General features: G+C 41.7%; 1 long non-coding RNA gene across 2 annotated transcripts; it reads right to left on the reverse strand.

Annotated features, from left to right (window-relative positions):
• Nucleotides 1-9: 9 nt before the first annotated feature.
• LOC107668348 (uncharacterized) lies at nucleotides 10-2,641 on the reverse strand. 2 transcript variants are annotated; one of them, XR_001631886.1, is made up of 4 exons: nucleotides 2,519-2,641; nucleotides 2,188-2,446; nucleotides 431-676; nucleotides 10-107 (listed from the first exon to the last, which is right to left on the reverse strand). It is a non-coding gene; the product is annotated as an uncharacterized LOC107668348 (long non-coding RNA). The 2 variants fall into 2 exon arrangements; XR_001631885.1 differs by having other exon boundaries at nucleotides 2,188-2,641.
• Nucleotides 2,642-6,926: the final 4,285 nt, after the last annotated feature.

Consider the following 6,926-nt stretch of genomic DNA (forward strand, 5'->3'; position numbering starts at 1 on the left):
GAGGGGCGAGGGGGGAAGGGATGCATTGGGGGAGGGAGAGGAGTGAGAGGTTGGGAGGTAAGAGGAGAAATCTACTTCTTCCGTCATCCAGTCACTAAGACCATTACCTATGGGGAAAACAGAGGACAACATGTTAATCACTGGCCTAGAGATCCAATGTAGCACAATTATTTAAACCAAATAAACAACTATACCAGCAGTATTTTAAAAACCCGTTAAAAACAAGCAAAAAAAAAACAAATCGCATCTCAGCGTGCTTATTAAATCCAAAATGCGAAAGGTAGCATTAAACTAGCATGTTATCTACAAATAATATAAAATAGATCCACGTTGGTAGTTTTACTCACTGTTCAAGGAGAACGAAATGTGCTGCAGTGCGGTGCCCACCTGAAACTGGGAAAAATAAAAAACTGTATTCACTGCAACTCACCAATTAAGTGCTGGTTCTCCTCTGGCCCCTCCCCTCCGCGCCCCTCCGATTGGCTGTGGTTAGCCTGTGGGTGAGAGAGAGTGAGGGGGTCTGCCGGGCAGACGAGTAGAGTCTTCCAAATGGGTGCTGACATTGTCATCATCCTGTCCGTTGGTCCTACGATTCAAACGTCCGAGCTTACAGTGCACGATAGTGAAGTTTGAGAGTTGAGCCACAGAAAACAGGGCTTGGTGCGCATTATGAAACCTACAAAAAAAAAAAAGAGGGAAAATATGATGAGGGACGACGCGTTAAAACGCATTGCCTATGGAGGTTTCGGTGTATCTGGTATCGAGACGACACTATCACACCAACCGTGATTCTTCAGTTGCTAAAGTAGTATGGAGGAAAGGAGGTGAAAAAAATCATTATGTCCTAGTTGGTGGGACTTTCCATTCTAAACTTATCCTGGCTCTCCTAAAATATCTAAAAATATCTCCAACTGACCATAAATCCATATTTTCAGAGTGTTAACCATGAGGGATGCAGTGCAAACGGAGTAAAATAACTATAACCCCCCCATTCGTTACAGTATCAGCTGAGACACACTGGTGATTAGCGAGGGACCAATTTAGAAAACTACCACTCTTCCATCCATCAAAGTCCCTTGTGCCCACTTAGGGGAGTTCTACTGAGATCCTAGGGAACCAGGCGAATGCTCTACTTGTGGCAAATTTATTAGCAGCCTAAATATACAAGACACACAACTGTAAAGCTTCTTCGGATCATATTTTGGAGCATGCCAATAATAAATCACAATATCAATAATTTTTTTTTTTCTTCATTTTAATTTATTTAGTGCTGATTTCTGGACTATCTTTTGTTTGTATGATGCAACCTAAGGTGCCTTCAAATGCTCTAGTTACCTCTGCACCTGAACTGATGTCCAGTTTGTTTACAGTCTAAGGTCAGACACTGGAGAATAGTTTATGCTGACAGAGTCATCCGAGACAACTTTAAAAAACAGCAAAGAGCAGAAATAAAAAGCTTTCTTCTTTTCTTCTTTTGCAATCAAGCATTATAAGTCATTTCTAGCGGCATGGCAGGTGCGTGGGGTGCAGACGTCTCTGAACTGGATGTCTGAACTTGGCCAGCACGTGGGTTACAATCTATGACGTAATGCGAAACCAAAGACAGCAATTTTTCGTGGAAGCTTTAAAAACGACAAGCTTTTTGCAAAGTGGCATTTTTTTTAAAGACAACAAACAACATCCGCTGCATGCAACATGCAACTATGTGTCAGATATTGCTGTAAAATGGACAGAAGGAAAACATTTGCTAAGAAATAACGAGAGAAGAACCTTTGTAGCCTCAGCACTATTGTGCAAACAGACAGGCAATGCATCTGTTTAACACAGATAATCACTCTATAAAAAGCTGTTAAACAAGCAAGTCTCACTTGAAAGTGCGTAAAAGAATAGAATGCGTGTCAATATAAATTGAACGTATGAAAATGCTAATTAACTAGGTCAGACTGATTATTGTGGATTCATCCCTAAAGTTGCAAAACTGTGTAGCAACGAGCTGAAAGGAGTTTCTGAAACTTTTTCCAATAAGCAAGACAGCAGTGTGTATAAAACAGCGCCTGAAGCACTGTTACAAGTGACAACACTCTGAACAACACTTAAACAAAAGCAATACACATAAAAAGTACAAAGCCAAGAGACAAAACAACAAAAGCCCGAACAAAGGCACAAAAAGTAAGAAGTTGCACTTACTCCATTCTTGCTTAAATGTTTTGAGCTTGGGGTGCGTTGCAAGAGCAAAGCACGGCGTTTCTTTAGGATCGAAGTCTCTACTAAATTAAAAAGCCATGTCTCCTTCGGAGTGTCTAGGACTGAAGTGCTGTTGGTCTTGCTTTGTTGTGATGGAGTTGATGACTGAGAATCGTCTAATTGAGTCAATGCATCAGGTCACCCACACCTAGCAACCAGCTGCGTCACGCGGTCAGCCCCCAGTGCTATAGATTCCTCCGCCCTATGGATGTATTGGTCGAGATAAATTTCACACTTCGGGCTGGCGAAAACGCCCACAAGAATTAGCACTCACTTTCTCAACGACTTCCGAGAAAACACAAAATCCCGCTGGCACGTCCCCTAACTTAAAACTACTACGGGTTTGAGGCTCTGAGAGAAGAATGTGTAATGAAAGCGGCTGTTCGCGAGAGTTTGGATGATTATCATACAGCTGCAGTATCTGGCAATACATAAAATATTAATATCATAACACGCATAGCATACACTGCCGTTCAGATTTGTATTGTTTCAAACGCTGATAGCAACATGTTTACATGCTCGCTTAATTAACTGGCACTGCAGCTAGCCAGAAGAGCTGTAAAGGCGTCTATAATAGTTTACATGAACTCTATTTACATATATAGAGTATTCTGATGTGGTGCGTGTAACAGGTGGCGTCTTTAAAGTCATTATTTCCATTTCAGCATCAGCATTTCTACAACCGCCCCTGGGAGAAGCGGATGTTAAATTCTGCGATCGAGCAAAACACAAACGCTATCTAGCAGGAGAACGAAAGGAGATAGTCTTTTATCTATTGTTTGCTATATTTTGATAATTCCATCTGAACTTAAGAACCGGCGCCACATTATGCTGAGCTATTCAAGTCATGCGCGGTCATTGTGAGACGAGACAAATTACCCTCAAACTCACAAGTGCATCTCGTTTAATTGCCGTTAATAACGGTTTTTCAAAGAATCAAGCTTTGTCCCCCCCCCTCAGCAAATCCTAAAGCTGATTGAAGGAGCTATGTCTTCCTGTTGCTATAGTAATAGCGAACACTGCCCCCTATTTTAGACATGTTTTCTGGTTGCTGTTGCCATGGGATTTGCAACGAGCGCTCTCGCTCTCTTTCGGCCCGTGTTTTTCAGTTTTGTCTCTGTTGAATTACACTGACATTCACCGAAAAGTTACTTTAGTCTTAAACAAACATAACTGCAACAAGTGTCTTTAAATAACCAGTTTCATTGAAATACTTTTCCGCTATATTGTATCGACACGGCATTTAGACCGCACAGTCCGCAGTCCTCACAAATGTTGAGTTGTCACAAATGGCGTTTTTATTATAAAACTTAGCTTTTTGGTTTATAAGGGGATATGTAATGTAACCGAGAACCGCTAAACATCTCGTAACACATGGAAAAAGCCAACAGTCAGAGAAAAGTTTAAAACTGTCAGGTGGAATAGGCTATTCCTTAGCTTTTAGCAGAAGCTAACGTCTTCCTCGACTGACGAGAAATTGATTTTAGTTACACTTAATAGCCCTGCGTGAACCAAGATGACACCTGCTTTCTCGAGGAGCAGTCAGAGAGCGACGGGATCAAAGAGGGGCTTCTGGAGATACTGTGATGCTGTAATTCCTCTTGTGAGTCGGCTCAGCCTCGCAGTTGTAGAAGTGAGGCCTGATGCAATCTTCGTGACCGCAGTCGTAACGTTGAAGAGACTGAGATAATAATGGTTGTTGAAGTGTGGGATCTCTCCCAGGAAAGCGCTGACTCTCCCAACTCGCCTTGTCTTAATTGGTCCGTGGGGGCGCCCTGTTTGCGCAAAGCGTGAGAGAAAGTCAGCAGACACACACACACACCCCTCAGCCACAGACCGCTCCAGTGCTGTTGGGCCATCATACTTGAGTTTCTGTTTGTATTGAGATTTTTCCACTTTAAATAGCTGATGTTACAAATAGAAATGTAGGTCCAGGCCGTGGCGTTAATTAATCACAGCTTTTGAGGATTAATTAAGTGATAAATCTGTTCCCCTCCATAAATCCAGCTGTCCATATGTGGAACAATTAAACTAAGCTCATTCAAACATGGGATGCAGTTTTTAGGGAGCACGTGTCTAAATCGATAAATACTATTAAAAGCAAATCTTATTATTTTATTTTTGTTTGTTTCATTTACTTTGTTTTGACTGTTTAGAGCCCTTTCTCTGGCACTCTGTATGTTAGTCAGAAAATAAGTAAGGAGTGGGTGAGAGAGCAAACGCACCATGCCAAGTTCATGTATAGCACACATTAGTAAGTTACATCACAATTTCATCACCATCTCCTTCTGAATTCATTGTTGTCTTTTTTTCATTCCCCTGCACGAGCGATCAAATCGTTTCAAGTTTCGATCACTTGCTATAACTTTTTTTTTTTTTTGTTAGTTTTATAACATCCAACAAGAATCATCTCAGCAAAATGACTCTTATTTCATTTCCCACCGAAGCGCGGGAATCGGGATAACCTTTCAACAGGTTTCAAGAGGTTTGACGGCCGCTTCCCCCAAACGTGCCCTATTTAGAATAACAAACTTGCGAGATAAAGATAATGTGACTAATAACCCGTGTTGCATGGCGTGAGCTAACCGCAGTTATTTCATTGACTGTTCCTTCGGGAACGCGAGGCAGCGTTAAAGTTGTTTGATTTTGAGAAAGTGCATTTGTCTGGCGCTTCCCGCGGGACGCCGCCGCTGTGTTTGGGGTGCGTCTCGCATCTCAAACTAAAACACGAGCCACTCAAGGACAAACTCAAGGAGTTTTTCGCGTTGGTATTTCCCCCCACCCCTGGTGTATTATTATTTTTCTGAATGGTTATTATTTACGTTTATGCGAATTTACATTTGTAAACAGCGAAAGCTCCAGTGCGTCTGTGTGAAGATGCTCGCGGTTCTCATGGTTGGATTAGGTCGGTTGATCACGGCTTCAGAGTGGAGGGCTCTCGATTCCCGAGTGGCACCCCTCAAATGTCTCCGAGTTGATCACCACCGGCTCAACAGTTGATCATGTCAGCTCAGTCCCTAGTGATTTTAAGGCACAAACCTTCCCCTCTTGCTTTGATATATGTGAGACTTCAACTGCTCTTTGAAACTCAAAGATCTTGTAGGTTTAATTAGCGTCTTTGTTGTTTGTTTACACGTTACATGTTTGAACTAAAAGCGACGTCCTTATTTCAATCTGTTGTTAAAAATTAGCGTGCCGTTCTTTGCATTTATTAGCTTTCTTAGGTTGGTTCCTTTTGCTTTTATGTTGCTTAATTTTAGAGTGAGATGAATTAGCATCAAGTGATAAATTAATTGTTGAGCTTCTGCTGGTGGAGACAGATGGCATCATTATAACGCTGATGACATTTGTAGTTGCATTTAACTGTTATGGTAATGACTGGGTGCGAGGCAGAGAAGAAAACAAGCTCAGGGCCCCGGGGCCTCAGCAGATCCAGCCCTCGCATCTGGGGGCATGAAAACACGCGCTGAAGCGGTGAGACGTGACGAGTTGCGCCCTCTACCGGGCACACGGGGAAAACCAACCGCTTCACGAACGAGCGCTCGGTTTGATCTCCAGACATAATCCCGCAAACAGAGAAATGCAAAAAGGGTTTTAAATAAAGTTGTGAAGTACAACTGTTTCGACCTGATGTCCACTGAAACGGACAAAACAATTAAATTAAAGAGTGTTCACATTTTTTTATTATTATTATTATTTGGTCTCATTTATGGCAGCCTTAAGAACAGGGAAAATGTACTTTTGGAAGAATTCAGGTCTGAAGGGGTTCAATTGTTTCTCGGTCAAAATAAATAAAAAAATACACTTTTTTTGTTTTAATTTTTAAACTTTATTGTTTATACTGTGGGGACGGTAATACACTGATGTATATGCACCTGAATACTTGGCACCATAAAACTAGATTAAAAAAAAAAGGACTAAGCATATGATTGATTTGAAATGCCATAAAATACTGTAAGCTCTGTAACTGTCTCCTTTCAGCTTCTCTTTTTAGTAACATAAAATCTGACCATCAGTTGCACAATAATACATCGTCATCAGGCCAGTCTGCTTTCCAGTTTTTCTCTTGTCACAATGACAAAGAAATCAGTCAGTGCTGGCTGAAGTTTTTAAACATTATATTGCATATGTTACACGTCCTGTTAAATGAGTCCTGCCCGCTCTCACATCACTGCAGGCAGAATTGCATCCACTCTCCCTCAGGTCATAAACTGCGTGTAGCCCTCGGCACCCGTTACTATGACGTCCATCCAAATGCGCATGGCCTCTGGGGACGGTGCCACCATGAAATAAAGTCGATAGTGAGTCTTCACACAAAAGGTTAGCGAAGGATTCGGACTCTGTAAGGACAGGAAAAAAAAGACAAAGTGTGTGTTAAAGTCTGAGAAGATGGAGAACAGCAGGGCAGGAAAAAAAGGCATGTCGCTGAAGAGTAAAAAAAGCAAGCATGACGAAATGTACATGAACATGAAGCCGCCTTTTATCTCTTTTGCCTTCTGCTGTAAGAAATTCTCTTTATAAAAAGATGCCTGTCTGTTTAAACTTTCACTGTGTGCTCATCAAAGTTGGTGCTGTAGTGTGAGTGGTATGGAGCTTGATTTGTTGATGTTGACAATAAACAGGAGGTGTTGAAAAAGCACTCATTACCTTAGTTGCGCTGCGCAGGTGATCGTAATACACCT

Source organism: Sinocyclocheilus anshuiensis, unplaced genomic scaffold (assembly GCF_001515605.1).
Source record: "Sinocyclocheilus anshuiensis isolate Anshui unplaced genomic scaffold, SAMN03320099.WGS_v1.1 scaffold15760, whole genome shotgun sequence".
NCBI lineage: Eukaryota > Metazoa > Chordata > Actinopteri > Cypriniformes > Cyprinidae > Sinocyclocheilus > Sinocyclocheilus anshuiensis.